Source organism: Diorhabda carinulata, chromosome 2, assembly GCF_026250575.1.
Source record: "Diorhabda carinulata isolate Delta chromosome 2, icDioCari1.1, whole genome shotgun sequence".
Taxonomy (NCBI): Eukaryota; Metazoa; Arthropoda; class Insecta; order Coleoptera; family Chrysomelidae; genus Diorhabda; species Diorhabda carinulata.
In genome coordinates, this window is record NC_079461.1 from 36,410,403 (window position 1) to 36,427,997 (window position 17,595).

Genomic DNA, 17,595 nt, shown 5'->3' on the forward strand with positions numbered 1-17,595 from the left:
CATCTGGTTTACGAAGTCAAGTATCCTGAGGCTTCAACTGAATTTTGTGTAACAACGTTTACGTTTTTTACCGTTCCAGAAGACTTTAAACGCCCAAATTTTGATATATCTAGTATTGATCTGGTCTCTTTAAAATTCTCGATCCATTTTTCAATCAGACGCATCATTTATAGTCTCCAAATTAGCGTTTTTGGAAAACTCAATTCCTCGAGAGCCAGGATACATCTTCTGCGTCCTTCTGATTAGCTGCGTTCACGCAAAGAGGTAAACTTTCTTTTTGTTGACACCTTGTATCGTGTTGGGTATTCATTTTTGAAACAATATCCCAGTTGAATTTATAATCAAAGAATTACACGAATTAAATTAAAATTACTGAGATGTGGTGATCCCTTTTAGAGAATAACTCACAAGTATTGAAAAAAGCCATTGAAATTCCAACGTTTCGTTTGTTTTTCGAATTTTTGATTAATTATACTCCACAAAGATGATAATAAATCTTGTTGTTTTTGTCTTTTCACAAATGCATCTTTTTCGCACAAATTAATACTGCAGAAAATATGAAAGACACGACAACGATAAATCCAAGAATTATATCGAAAAGGAGTATAATCATTTAAAAACTGGGATTGCCACTTTTGGTAATTTTTTATATGAATTCAGAATAATTTTTTTCGCCAATCAAATCATTTTTATATCGAAATCGTTATGGGATTAAATAAAATATTTAATTTCTTCAAACCTTTTATTTCTTAAACCTTTTTTTAGGTATTATATCATAGAAAATTAGTTTCCAAACAACAATTTCGGTCTTTACTTTAATATTTAGATCGAAATGCAGCATTATGACAATGCTTGATCCACGTTATTCAGTGAGGGGACTTTATCCTTCTTCTAGCTGCTCTTCCGGAACCGAAGTTTCCACGATTGTTTCCCATTTATCGTAACCAGCAGGATCTTCATCTTTTCTTTGCCCCCAAACTGCTGCAAGATTGGTGAAACTTCGATTTGACCTCCAATGAGAGATTAAAATCCTCTTTTTTGCACGTGCCATCTCTTGAAAGGATAAAGTGATCTTATAGTCCGATAAGTTTGAAGCCGGTGCCTCGTCGATCCCGCATGGAAGTTGAAAATTATTAATGAAAAACATGGATTCGGAAATGTGAAAACTTACAGCCGAGAAAAATAAAAAATGAATAAAATATTAAAGGGTTGAGGAAACTAACCTCCAAATACTTATAAACCTTGAGGTATTCTATCTAAGGATTCGAAAGAATAAATGAAAAACGTTTTCTATCAAAAGTTTTTAATCGATAATTCGTTTAAGCCGATCCTGTATCTAAGAATTGAACGTCTTTATTTAGGATACTTATGGACGACTGGAGTGTTTTTGGAATTCTACGTGCTCTTTGTTTTCAACTTTCAGGCATCGCATAATTCGCTTAGAAGATATTTTTGTCCTTAGCAGAGGATAATATCATTCTTTAAACGCTGAACGTTGGATTTTTATCTTTTTTGATCTGAAAGAAATTCAGGGAGTCGAATTTTGATTACGGAAAGCAGGAACTTGTTATTGTGTTTCGTTCCTCTTTGATTCCAGCTTTTCTAAATTGGTCTTATTATTTAGAGCGACTGTACAATTTTTTAAGTAGGATTTTCTGAAAAAATCGTGTTTAAATAGTATGAAAATACAAATGGAAACAAATTCGTTAACTAGATAGAAATTTTCTGATGTACGAAAATGTAAAACAAGCTTGTATTAAAAAAAAAAACACAAAAATGTAACAAAAGTCCGAAGAATATATTTTTGTCTTGGAACAAGAAACCTGTAGGAGCAAACATCTATTAGAGTCTATCAGAAATGAATTGTAGGTGCTAGAAATGAATCCAATAGTAGAAACACTAAATTTTGATGTTGCAGTATAACAGAAATGGGAAAACTGTTTTTATATATAAGATCCACATTCATGAAAAGATTGTTTAAATAATAAAGAATATGTCCACATTTTCACGTGACGAATATTGAACGAAGAAATTCCACATTCTTTGTGCTTTATGGTCCGAAGGAAATCTGGTTTAAGGGAGACCTGTAGGATCGAAAAAATCGATTTAATCATTCATCACATTACATTTTTAACATGTGTAGAAAATGTGTGCCAAAAGATTTTTTGGTATTCGAATTAGTTCACATCAATTAGGTACAAAGTCATAAAGCAAATTTGAGGATTTTTCCAAAGAAGAGAGAAGCAGAGGCTTGGGTGCGGAAACTCAAAATAATAACGAATTGCTCAAATCGTTAATCTGGACTTTTGCTCCGAAGCATTTCAATTCTGGGCCTAAAGTGGTTGAAATCACCACGTTTTTTGCTGTCAGAATCTTCATTGGAATCGATAGAACGATCAGTATAATTTAATGTTTGAAGATAATTTCATGCAAATGTTGGCCGCGGCACCGCTTCAGATAGCCCATATGCAAGGTTCAATTTTGGTACAACATATCGGCCGGTATTTCAAGAATAAATGTTCAATATTGGTTTCCAGTGAGTTAATCGTTGCTGGTTTATCCCTGTAGACATTAGTCTTAACATGGCTACACAAGAAATAGTTCAAAGGCGTTAAATCATACGATCCAGGTGGCTAATTGAAGGGCCCCAAACCTGAGATGAACTGTTCACCGAAGGCTATTATTTCGCGTGTCGTGTGGCATGTGGCAACATCTTGTTGGAACTACATGTCAGGTATATCTAATTCTTCCATTTTGGGCAAAAAAATCGTCAATCATCACAAGGTAGCTCTCGCCATTCACATTAACGTTCCGGCCATCGTCGCTTTCGAAGAAGTACGACTCGATGATGCCACCGGCCCGTTATACACAGCAAACAGTGACTTTTTCGAGGTGCATTGGTAGTTCTTGCAATGCTTCTGATTGGTCTTCACTCCAGTTGCGGCAATTTTGTTGACGTATCCATTCAACTAGAAACGAGCTTCGTCGCTGAACACAATTTTTCGATAAAATAGTGGATCTCTCTACAAGCCAGCGCCCATTCACCAAATGTTAGACGTTGTGGCTTCCGAATAGTTTTCTCAGTAGACCGACCAAACTGCACGAATTTTCATAGTAAAATTCAATAATTTGCAAGCGTTGTTTATTCGTAAATCGATTCATGATTAAATTATAAATCAAACTGAAGTTTGACAATGACACATGACACGATTGACGCGTAAACTGTCAAAAACAGTGTTGCCAAAAAAACACCAGTAAAAAAATTACTTATTATATTGATGACTAACAATATTAGCTATTGGACGAATAGAAATAATGTTAAATTAATTAAGTACAAATCCTGTAAATAGAATACAATGAAAATGGGAAAGCGAAAATACTAAAACCGTTTTCTTCGTTTATATATATTGTTGAAGGTCTTAAGTATGGTTAGACTCTACAGAAGCAGAACAGAGAATACATCGAGCGAACAAATTGTACATATATATATATATATATATACACTGTCTGCGAATTTCTATATTCTAGGCAACGTAACAACAAAACGGAGGTAATAAATCTTTGATGTAGGGGGCGCTCTCGCTGTACTCCGCAACCATACTTATATATATATATATACAAGCTGTATCAACGGTGATTTCAAACCAAAGAAAAGCAGACTTGATACATTGTTGAACATTTATAAGGAAGGAAATAATGAGAGACTGAAAAAATATGTAACGCTTGATAATAAATGCAGATAAATTTTACTTTTAGTTTGGTTACCGTTAAATCCAGAGGTGATTTCATGACAAAAAAATTGTTATTGTTGTAATGAAAAAAGAAATTATACGGTGTTTTCACCAAAATTGTAAATTAGGATTCATCGCAGAGGTAATTTCACGTTAAAATCATTTAAAGAAGTTGAATCTTGTTCTTACTAACCAATTATAGTTAAAAAAAACTAAACAACGCCCTTATCAGGACTTCCCTTTTCTTATTATTTACTTTTCGAATTTATCTCTCTCGCTGAAAATGCTGATAACGAAATTCAGGATGTCAATCGTTAGAACTTTATTCCGGGAATAACAGGGAATAAAATATAGTCACAATTTCACTCTCATGCTAAGAATTATTTTCCTTTTTCCACTATAGTTTCATTAGAAGTGTCTATATCCAGATCCTTCGAATGTATCATGGTGGATCTACGATGTTCCTGGCGTAATTCATTCAGGATAATCAAATATTTTGATTATTATTTATTATTATTATATATTTTGACTATTAGGATGATTAAAGCTTCGTCATAAGTCCAACCAATACTTATGTAGTCAAAAAATCAGCAATATTGAATGTTGGGTGGAACTAAATCACTCATATTATATCTCGAATTTAAAGGGTTGATTTTTATACAAAAACGAACAACTTATCTCGATTAGAACTCAAGTTATGGAAGAAGAAAACTATAAAAATATCTAGAAAGAAATAGAACAAGAAATTAATGCTTGATTAGTAATCTTGGCATAAATATCTTGCAGTCAAAAAAATTGAAACGGCCGGATAGAAAGGGAAGTATATTCTGTAAAACCAGATACTTTAGAGAACAGATATTTATGTAGTTCATACGATGATGGTTCTAGCACCTGGCTCAACAAAGAAAACCCAAAAATTTTTGGAAGAAGTATATTTATTCTTCAACGTAATCTCCTTTTAGCTCCAAACCTTTCTTTTTCAAGTTTGGGAATATAAAATGACCCGATGGGGCTAAATCTGGTGAATAAGGTGCATGAGGTAGCAATTCAAACTTTAATTCATTAATTTTAATCATTGCAATAACGAATGTGTAACCTGGTGCATTATCTTGATGTAAAGACACTTTCTTCTTAGCCAAATACGTCCTATTTTGCTTTATTTTTCAACTAAAACGTTGCAATAAACTCTCATAATACTCGTCGTTAATAGTTTTTCCTTTTTCAAGATAGTCAATGGAAATTATCCCACACGCGGTTCTCCCTTTTCGTTCCATTGTTTTGATTGTTTTGTGTGTGATGGATGAAACATCTTCATGACCCTTCTTGTGTACTGCTTCTCGAGTCTAAATTTTCAGTTGTGCCGCACTTTTTGAAATGCCTACCATATCTGTTAGCTAACACACTTTCAGTCAACGATCATCCAGTACCGCTTTTCAGATTTTCTTCGACATTTCTAGAGGCGTCACCTCATTTGATCGATCTCTACGAAGCTGGTTTTCGCAGGTCGTTTAAACGCTGCTACTCAATATTTTACTTTCACCTAAAGAAATTTACATTTGACATATGTTTACCGAAATATTTCACTCAACCTCCCGTATTTTTCACATTAAATATGAAGTTGTTCTGTGTGTGATAGAGTATCGTGTTTTTATTACATACTTTTTTATATTTTTAGGCAAAATTCAAATCTAACGATCAAATTCTGAAATTAAACGCATCGTTGGCGATGATTGATGACTTGGTCGTCGTAGTGGCTAAATGATATTTCCATAAATATGCATGAAAGGCGCTGCTTTCGTTCCAAGACGATTAATTTAAGGCCGTTTGGGTCCCTTATCGCCGAAATCTAATAGGATTCATATGCATTCAGACTAGAAATGTAAATAAAGTCTCATTCCGTTTCTCAAATCTGCATCTTTGTAGAACATTACTTTTATTTATCGGTAGTTTTAAGTCCAACTGTGGGTTTTCGAAGTCATTTCTTAAGACATAAGCAAAAATTTATATCAATCCTTTTTCGCTTTAATGATACTTCATCTTTTTAAGCCTCTTTGAAATATTATTTTAGTTGAAATTACTATTTGTACTTAAGATTCGGAAAAGCTGCAACTGAAGCAAATAAAACCAGTGGATTGCTTATTCATTTGTTTGTTGGTTGTAATTATGGATATCTGGAATTTTAATAAGACGAATTTTCAAGTTTTTGAATGATAAATCTCTCTACAATCGCGATCGGAAAGTTGCTTCAGTAGCGCTGATGTAATTGCAACCATAAATTGATGTTTTCGGATTATTAGATGGATTACGAGGGAGCCACGGAATAACACCACTTTTCCAAACCATTCTACATCTGTATGACCTTGAATTCACTATTCTTTGAGTCAAAAACTTTCCAACAATGCAAGGTTTTCGGTATTAACATTGACCAATTATTCTTCTAGCCGCAATTGCTGCCCATAGTGCCACTTTCGGACTATGTAGTAGTTTCCGGTGCTTTAATTCTGAATTTTTACTGTTCTAGTTGATATGAGAATGAGCCTCATAACAAACAAGAATATTGTCATAACTAGAAGATTAAAGAAACGTGATCCTTTCTCTAAAGTCGTATTTTTACAATTCTCATTAATTGTAGTTTGTGTAGATATAGTTAAAGAACAGTTGAAACTACGTTGCAAACTACTCATAGATTTAATTTAATTTTAGGAAAAAAAGCTTCACCAAGGAACTAGAGAGAGCACCTCATCTAGGCGTTTAAACGCCCTGGTGAACAGTGTTTTCGTTAGGAGGGTAGTAGCCTTCCAACGATTCCCCTGTTGCTCGGGTCCGCTATCCAATTTTTACCAAAAGGGTAACAGATAGTCTCTTACCCTTGTGCCATTTCTTAGACTTGTAAAACAGACTTACCAAATTGTCTTCAGCTCTAGATGCTTCAAGATTACCTCTTTAAAGTGATGTATACCGATATTTCAATGAAATTAGTCTTAGTCCTCATTTAGAACAATACAACCGTCTGGTACCAATGAATGAACTACACATTCCATCGATGTGACTCTTTGACAACCCAAGCCGGTTCACTCGTTCTATTTTCATTTACGGACTAGAGTACAAGGCTAAGTTCTATTCCATCTATCTGTACTCACTGGAAATTCGGAAAACAATTCTAAAACTAATACCAAAAACCTTTAAAAGATTTGCCGGGAGCGATGAATCTTGACTTATCCATCACGTCAACGTTGAGGATATCCAGACACTTCTCAAATAAAGTAAGTGAAGATACAGCAACGTGGATGTACACTAATAAAAATCTGTTTATAGAATTCTCTTTATTGATAAACGTAGTATTCGTTTTATACGATTTTCCTGGAGTTATTCGAGAAATATAACTCAAAATCCGAAAATTTACAAGTGAAAATCGTCCTCATAACCCCAAATTACACTAACTGAACGCTTAATTTATATAATTAAAGCTGCTACATTCGAAAATTTTGGAGAACGACATAAAAACACATCCATCAAAGAATATAAACCTGTATTTGCGTATATCTATTCGAAAGGGAGATTTAGAATTGAGATTATCTCCCGGAACGTAAGCAAATGAATACTGAGACAAACCCCCCATCATTCATGACGGTTTTCGATCTCTTTCATATGTTCTCGTTCACATTGATTCAAACATTTATTCCCTTTGGAAATTCCCAAGAAATTTTTCAATTTTCTTCTTAAATGTTCTCTCCATATAAACCTTGAATACAGGACGATTCTAGTACCAAATAATAGAATATTTTTATGTTTATGTCATGTTGTTAGATTTTAAAATATCCCTATTCCAAATCACGATGTGTACAAAATTCTTGTAATATAGAACAAACGGGGGTTGGATCTCTCACCCTTGAGAGGATTTCCTCTTTAATTGAGCAAAATCTCCTTGGATTCAAATTTTTTTCCGTGCACGTCATCTGAGTTAATTCGTACGACAACTTTTATAGATCTTATCTAATGATTTTAAACGGCTATGTATGGTATCATATAAGTCCGATAATGGACGAGAGCTAGTACTAGGTGTAACTTCAATATCACACACAAATGAAAGACAAAAGAGCCAACGATCTACAAGCATCAAATCTCCAATATTAAAACGATTAAACCAATACTTTGCGATTTGTTTATCAGCTTTATCTGTTTCACATATTTTGCAATCTGCAATAGCGGGTAGTTATTCTTTGCCATCCCTCTGATTCTCATCAAGAATTACTACTTCAGGTCAGGCGATCCTGCCAACGCTAGCTTTGAATCTCTCTCCAATCCTGTACCAGATATTGACGCCCCATCTTTCTTTACCCCGTTCTTCCTCTAAACTTTCTATTATTGACGTAAATACTCCCAAACCATATGCTTGGTATAATTGAATCAAGTATACCAAACACCTGGAGAAATGAGAAGGAATGAGTAGATAGAAGAGATTTGAATAAAAAAGAGCTTATGCTATAACGTATTTATATTTTTTTTAGATATAACCAACAATTAAATTCGTTCTGATTCCCAAAAAATACTTATTTACTCCGAAACTAGTATACAAAATTTGCCTCAAACAAAAGTAAATTATTAAGGATAAGTGGAATTTTGTATATAAAAAACAACGTTAAAAAGACTTGCCAGCGAATATAAAGAACAATATGGTGATTTTTACTAAAAGTTAATTTGATTTGAACACTCGAGTGCAGATAGGTAGAGGACGATTTAGCAACGAAACTAGAGTTTTATCGAATTCTTCTAATAGAGTGAGGGGTCGATAACAAAATAAGTTTTTTCAAAAATTGGAATTTTAGAATAAAGTGAACAAAAGCATAATCAAGAAATACGTAACAAGCAGAATGACATGTAAAAATGTTTTATTAACAATATGGAAAGGAGAAAATATCATTTTAGTTGTCATAGTCAAGTTTACAACGTAAATTTCTAAATTACATAGATGGATAGACAAAACATGACGAATCATCCTGTATACGACCATAAAGACAGATTTTGTTCGATATATTTGCAGCTTTGCGACATCACAATCCAACAAATAAATCAAATTTCCTCAATAGAGCCTGTTTTGGGCCAAATATTGTTTTCCTGTAGGCCATTATGACGTATTGAAAAATTTGCATGGAAGGTAAAGAAATTACATTCGAAAGATAAGAGGCAAACAACAGAAGATTGAGGATTGAAATGAATTTTTTAAAATACTCATCGAAAACGCTTGGAATTTTTCATTTAAAGAAAATTGGCATCTGATTTTGAATTTATAAACGGCAACAGAAGGATTTTACCGCGGAAATAACTAATATTATTATCGATTATAGTATTTCGTTAATATCTATTTCTGAATACTATTTTCCTTATGTAATTTTTTTTAAATCGAAAACATTTCTGCCGTTCCTCGAAATAGAAGCAATTTCCTGGCTAATGTCAATTACAATCCTTCGAATAACGTTATGCCGATTGGCTTTTTTGTCGATATCAATATCTCTAATGACTCGCAAGCAATTGAACCATTGCGAAGAACTTGGAATCTCAAAGTTTTGTATTATAAGACGGACCAAAACAAGGAGGGTTATTGAGTCCTCTGTTGTTCATAATAGTTATAGAAGACATAATCGAAGCCACGAAAAGATAATCGAAAAAAGTGAGAATGGAATATTATAGATTAAACCCCCGTTTATGTGAAATTTGAAGATAAATTTTGAGAAATTTAATGTAGTTTATGTAGGATAAGAAAATAAACTGATAATAGAGGGGAAAATGGTTAAATTTTCAGATGGGGCAATACACAGAGAAGAAATAGAATAGGAGGAAATAAATCGAAACTCCATCATTCACTTGCTAAGAAGAAATCTTTAGGAAAGTCAAAATAAGATAATACCCGATCAATATTAACATATGGAAATGAAGACTAACAAACAGAAAAAAAAGCAGAATACAAGCAATGGTGAAAAAGTACTCAAAGGAATAAAACGTGAAGACAGAAAGAGAAACAAAGCTAGAGAAAAACCGAGAAGTAAATCTAGGAAAACCTGGAAAACATTAAGTCTAAATAATAGGCTAGATTGTTGAGTTTTTTCACGCGTCTGGAAATTACTTTGAAGGGAAGATTGTTAAAAAATTTGGGTGGTTCGATTTTTAGAGTAAAAAAGGTTCCCAAGCTTATTTTATTGTTCACCATCTTTGAGTAGGATGTATAAACACCAAGAAATACATTGATTGGTTTAACGCTTGGTTTTGGAATCGAGAATTGCATCTCCTTTCCAGTCCTCTATGAATTAACAGTAGCAAGTCATGTCGATTTTAATCCCTTGATCTAAATATTCCTTTTTTCTATGTTGAGTCTTTGGAATTGTTGAGTATGTCTATTAATGGAATTCTTAATATCCTTCAATAACTTTTTTATAACAGACAAAACAAGACAAATTATATCAATTGTACTATCGTACTGGCTGACTAATTTCGTATTTAATTCGTTAAAGTATAAAATCAAGCGAAAAGTCTATTTTAATTAAACATTATTCCTCTTTTATTTTCCCAAGTTTTATAAGCAGGATACTTGTTATCCTATGTATAAAATATCAAAGAGATTGTGAAAATTGTTTTTCTTCTTTGAGTTTTAATTTGAGAACGTAGTTTGTTGTACTAATGAATCTGACTCTACAATTTATCATAAATAAGATATTTAAATAGACATAATGTTCAGGGATAGTAGAGTTTTACTATTCATTACCAACCCTTTTCGTATTTAATGTTGACAGGAATGAAATTGCAACTGCATCTGCATTTGACAGTAAAATTATATGCGTTTGGAGATTTTTGCCATACATTCCAAGATTACATATCATTTTAGAGGTACATTATTATCGTTAAAAGTTTCTTTAGATTGATATACACCAATTCGTTTCATTGCCAGAAGAGGACGTTCAAAGATAATGCACAATTTAGGAAATTTCGTGGAAATTAAACCTCCCATCTGCTTCTTGGGATAGTTTCTTCGAGAGGATGGTGGTAAACAAGCTTTGCGTCTCTTTTTCATAACGATGAAGATCCCATGCCATTGACCATGATAACCTGTATGTATGATCAACGACGAGTTCGTTTCAGATCTGAATATCTTGGGTGCTTCACCAGGACTCACAAAAGAGGAACCTTCTATTTCACATGTAATGTTGAAATTGTTCGTATTGCGGTTTATTTTATATAAAGTCGATAAATTTTTATCGACAAAAATTTCGACAGATGTGTACCAACGAAATTAATAAAATATCCGATGAAAACACTTTATTATCATTGGAAACTAAGTTGAATGTGATAAGAACATGGAATTTATGCGAATTTCACTGTCAGAGGTAAAAGATAACGTATAAATTACCCAAAACCACGCATGTGAACTTAAAATATGCGCCCCGTTTCCCGATATTAGGATAATAAATTTATCTAGGACCAACTGAACTATGCCAGACGAGTTAGAAGATATCAAATATGAATTTTCTTATGACTAAATCTTATATAAAATGCTGATGTACCAAGAAAAATGAAAATATTAAAACATCTTGAATAATACGTGATGCGAAAAAGAGAAAAATTTTTGAGATGTAAAAACTAGAGAAAAATAACTTTTTTCGTGTTAAAACAGATTTTTATTTTGGTATTCGTAATGTAGGTGATCTATTGATTAATATAAATACGCAAATTGTTTCAAATAATATTTAAATAAACATTGAAAGTAGTTTAAGCGTAATATTATATGCTATCAAACGAAATTTCAATTGATAGAGACCTAAAATCAAGATAATTCGTCAACATAACCATATAAAAGAGATCTAAGAAGTAAGAAATTGAATGAGTTTATTTTATTTTTTTCCTAATCTTCAAATAACCCAACCTAACCGTCGCTTCCATTGTTTTCAACATATTATTTGGTGTAGCTTATAGAAAAATCGTATTTTTTCTGGATTTTTGCCTGCTCTAATTCGCTCAACTTCTTCTACATGCGTCTAATTGTACATATTTAGAGGCCAGATGCTTTATTGTTAAAAAATTGTTTACAATTTGTAACAAAAGCTTGTAAAAAACTAAGAAACCTACAGATAACTAAATAAAGACACAAATAGAATCTAAATAACAAATGAAAAGTTTTCCTCGTCTCCTAATCTATTTGATCTGTTTTTCAGCACCCTATCTTTTACTTAATTCATTTAAACACTCACACTAGACTGAGCTAACTTATGTAATAAAAATTAACTCACGTAGTTAACTATTCATTACTTTTTTCAAATAAACCGGTTCTTTTATTTTTTTCGTTCAGTTCAGTGACTAACTCACGCTGCTAAACAAGCTAGAATATAAATCAGAAGGAAGTCTTTCCTAGAAATCATATAAGAAACACGATATACCCAAATCGCCGCCATGACAAAAAAATATATAAGAACAAACATCAAACGAATTCCCTCCAACAGGCGTATTCGCCAGATTTTATATTTTCGTTATAACCAGCTTCACTGTTCTTGTCGTGGACGATTCGTAACAATACGTTCATAAATTTAACAAAAATTATTTGAGAATTTGACGTATATTACCATAATGCTTTTATTTTAACATAATCAAAATACGATGATAATGTTTTCCGTGATTTTTATAAACCCGATATGTGTTAAAAATGGAATTTCAATGCCTACTTGAGTTATAAAAGTAGTCGGATGCCCTATAATAATAAAAGTACTCGAGACCGTCTTTTTCTTTCCATCATCGGCCGAACTGAAATTTATTTTAATAAAAGTGGAATTGCCTAATGCGAAATGTCTCGAGAGACCTTTTCAAATCGTGAGTCCCATCGGCTCTGGCGGGGTAGGTACTTGTGAATAGAAATGAGCCTCTAGCACTGGAAAATTTAGATTTATTTCTCGACGTTTCTAATGATATAAAACGTTTTCCAGTTTTATGGAAAAATTTCTCTTAAAATTATGTTTTTTTATTATTAAGTGAAATATGCCAATTTTTTCTTATATATAGAAAATTATGTTCCAATTCAAAAAACTCACGATTTAAATGGAATATGGGGAAATATATTAATAATATTACATACTTCACATTCAGAATCAATTAAAAGTTCAATAGTTTACAATGCAAAAAAATGCACAATCATTTACTAATTGAAATCAAATCTACAACATCTTTTCCTGCATTTCGCAATAATTTGAAGGCACATTCACTGGGAAGTACCTTGTGTATGTAGATCACGAGCCAAAAAAAGTTATCTGAAGCTCAAGCATTGACTAGAATAAGCTCCAAATTATTTCCCAGTCGCCTATTCGTATACATGTCCAATTAGATATCCAACAACTTAAGAAGCGCATTCGAGTTTCGATATTGGATCAAACTTCGAAGATTGAACCACGAATCGTTTCAATTCGAACATGATTGGCCTTGAAACCTTGCATCTTATAAACCTTAAATGCCAAACTCGATTGCAATGGTTAAATTAGTGTATTATCATCGGTTTTTGCTAATTTTACAAAATTTCGAATGTATTCGATCATTTAACTTTGATAAGAAAATTGAGTTAATAATTTATAAAATTAGTAGACATTAGTATATACGAGAGTTGTTTGAAAAGATGAGAAATATAAATTGCGCATGCGTTGAGATATAATCATTAGTTTGGATGCTCAAATTCTGTTCCAAGACTTTTGCAATTACACTAAGGAAAGAATTTAAATAATAGAAAATTATACATTTTATTTATTGAACATATTATGCACTTAATTATATTTGCAATGTTAATATTAATTCATTATTATTTATTAATTTAGACAAAAAACTTCAGATAAAACAAATAATTTCATAATATTTAAGGTTATGCAAAATCATCGAAGTGAAACTGTCAACTGTCAACATTGAAGTGGCTTGAGTCACTCCAGAGCGTCCCGAAAGTGTTTTGCAGTCACTTTCACTACATGGAACGCTCAAAACGCAACTTTCGGTATTGTGTAAATGAATACAGAACGAACAACTTTCAAATGGCGTCGTCTAATTTGGTGGATATCGAATCGAAAGATTTCGCCACATGTTATCCTGGTGATTCTAGAAAGAATAACTGTCTTTATGTCAATATGTTTTATTGAAATATATTGTTTATATTCAAATCAAAATTATTCTTCTTCTTTCGCTAGATACATAGCTTGAGTTTTTGCAATAGGCATTAAACTCAATGATATGCGTTTGTCGTTTCACTATGCGAATAAACTTTGATAATTATGATTAATATCTTTCCGACTCTAATATAATTTCAGTAGAGTTTTAGCTCATATTAAAATAGATCATATCTACCTCCATTATGTTAAATAACGGTAACATCATAAATATTAGAAGTGAAGTCAAGATTTTCGTTTATGAAAAATGGTACGTTTCCACACAAGTCCATTTTTAACAACGTCAAGCTGAAGTAAAATATTTCAGGCGACCGTGAACAGAGAGTCTCCTTTCGATTACATACTCTAGTAAAAAATTCAGGTATACGTACATAAATTTACGATAAATTTCAAGTTTTCTGGATTGTTCTAGTTATTTATTTATACTTGAAACATGGTTTAATTGGTTGTTACTGTGAGTTACTTAATTACCAGCTAGATATACTTATATACACCTGATTAAAACCCAAACAATAATTTTGTGTTTACCTGAATTACGGGGGTTGTCCATAACGTAAAGTTGCGGACGCCAGAAACGCTGTTAGACTCCGCTTTGGTCTAAACAACGATTATGTCGAAAAATTGAGGAAAGTCTTAGGTTTCCAAATATCTATTATTCAATACTGATAAACATATTTTTCATTAGGAAAATTCATTGGGAATCTTTCATAGAAAAGCCTCATATATGGTTATAAGTTATAATCTATTGGTGTCATCCACTTCTTATCTCTAAATCTGAAGGTTTTGTCTTTTTCAGTATTCTTTACGACGCGTGCTGAGCGAGTAGCTTGAGTATCTCGATGTATGTTGACATAACTGCGCATCCCATCTTCGTACTTTTGGGCATGTCTCCTGATTTCTCCCTGAACTTTTAGGAGCATTCACAATACAAAGATCTTTGTTTTGAAATCTTGTGATATTAATTGATCTGGCACAGTCCCATAGGTGTGAACCATACATCAAAATGAGTCATCAAATTTATTTGTATATGACAAACTCATTATTCGCTCACATTTGGGAACTGTCTGTAATCTAATAACTTTTTCTATGTTTTTGTTTGTTAATTTGATTGTTGGCTATTTGTAACTTTTGTATTACTTCTCGACCATTTGTTCTTGATGAAAATATGATGATTTTCACGTTATTCTTGTCTTGAATATACTAGATATTGAATTGGGCCAAGCGTTACCCCTTTTAGCACTTCTTTTATTTAGTTTAGTTCAGATTATTCAAGATTTTTCATCAAAAATCACTTCTAATTGCTTCACATATTGTCTTGGAAGGATTTGTTCCATTTTTTTTACATATCCTTCATGGTGGACCTTCTTAAGTGCTTGAGCTTCCTTTTTATAGATTTTTTGATCCAAACTGCTGAATTTTGTAACTTTTGTAACGAACTTTACATTCTTTGGCAACGTACCAATGAAAAATAATCAAATTGGTTTCCTTATTAACGCAAAAAAATCCATTCCATTCCTGTTTTCATTTAATAGACATTCTACTTTCTTGTATAATTTACCTCAGAACCAATTTGAGTTATTATTAAATCTACTTTCCGAAGAAATGATTTCATACGCTAAAAATTATTTTCCGTACTCGGATTTCTTTCGGTATCTATATGAATTACGAAAATGAAGCATACATTAGAGCGCTGGAAACAGCTCTGTGTTCCAAGATGTAATATTTTATTGAAAAAAATTTTGTATACATAAATTGCGTTGTGTAATAACGCCGCTTTCGTAACGACGCTATGAAACAAATCAGACGATTCCCAGTGAAGTCACGAGCTGAATAAAGTCCACGATGGTGGGCAGGAATATGGCCAGGAGTACTTTTCAAATTTATTCTCATACGAGTCGGAGGACTTTTAAATTGTTCTTTTTACGGGTGATTTGGGTTGAGTTTACCTGTATTAAGACCATTGAAGAGCCCTAATGTCATCTCGGAGTCTCGTCCGCCTGTTTAAAAGCGAAAATTCGTGACTGGAATTCATTGTAAATTTTAAAAATTGGATTCTGTCTTCTGGGTCTCTTTTAACACACGAAACGACACTAAAATTTCGAGTCCTTACAACCTTGGAGGAGTACTATGTACTATGATCGAGGATTGTCGATTGTGAAATTCCATGATCGAAACCCCAACAAATAAGTGCTGACAAAGAGACAGAACGTTTTGTATGTAAGATCGTGACGTTGATCAACTTCGCGAGTAGTGTTCCAAACATCGATAATCCGTTATAACTCACGGACTTTTCTATAATTGGAACCCGAGTTTGGATAGGATGCGACGTTGTTGAAGACTCGAGATGTTCATGATACTTTTTGTGACAGTTTGCCATTTCGGTATTAAATAACATCCACTATTTGAAATATGTATATTTAATTCCAACAAGTATAATAACTGGAACGAGAATAATGCGAATTTAGTTGAAAGGAAAAAAGGACAAGGAAAATTGTCTCTATTGTTTTCCAAAGACTGTAAATCCTTTTGTTTATTATTCGAAAAGCGGCGAGAACTGCACGCAGCGAATTTGAAAAACCTATTAGAGTGTCTACGAATACAAAACGACGTGAGTAATATTTGGCTATTGGAAAAACGAATGGCCGTTTTTATGTTCATAGGAACAGGCTCCAAATTGCAATAAATTTGAATTATTATGTTTGGAAAATAAGTGACGTTTGCTGTATCATTTTATAGAACATCCAAATACGTAGATAGTGATGAGATAATTCTTATATTTGGTAGAAATAAACTTAAATTTTGCCATTCAACAATCGTATATATCTTCTACCAAGAATGTTCGTTTTTAAATGTCTTTTTCAGTAGGGAATTGAGACAATTTTTAAAAACTTCTAAATGTACAGTGAAGCCGACTAAAAAAGAACCTGATGATTTCTCTCAACTTTTGTATTATATTATATCTAATAGGACTGAAAGGAATAATTAATACTTCTCAAGTATGTACTTAATCTATAATTCTGTGTTCATGAGACTTTTTCACGACCCAAATTTTCTTTTGGGACACTTCACTTTCCGGCTGCCGACGAAAAATCTTTTTAAATTTGTTTCAAGAAAGCAATGGCGGCGATGAAAATTTCCACAGAAAAAAACCCGGATAGGTGACACAACTTTTGTATGAGACAATAAATTATCGATTCCAATTATTATTTTTTGATATTTAGCCCACACAAAACTAATTTCTAATATTTGAATTTTGAGAAATTCTGTACGAAAAGTATGGTAAATATGAATATTTCGTAAAATCAAACTTTACAATCAGTTGTTAACTATAATTTCCAATTTCAATTTTAATAAACATCTTGGGATCTAGCAGAGCAGTCATCGTGTCGAATTAAAGAAGTATGTTGAATATTTAAATGAAGTTTGTCACTAAATATTTGCAGTATTGCACACGCGTGATGGTTAACAAACCAAAATCGCCATAACTCGTTTTTCCACCAAGTAAACATTTGTTAGATTTTACCGTCTGTAAAAAAAGGGAACGAAGAATTCAGGGAGCTCATCAGGTACACTAGGAAGGACTACTGGAAATACTGGATCGATATGTTAAGTAGGTTAAGTTAGGATAGTTCTTTTCTTGTCTAAGAAGGCTGGAAAGGGTTTGCCCAAGGCAGCGAAAGCACACA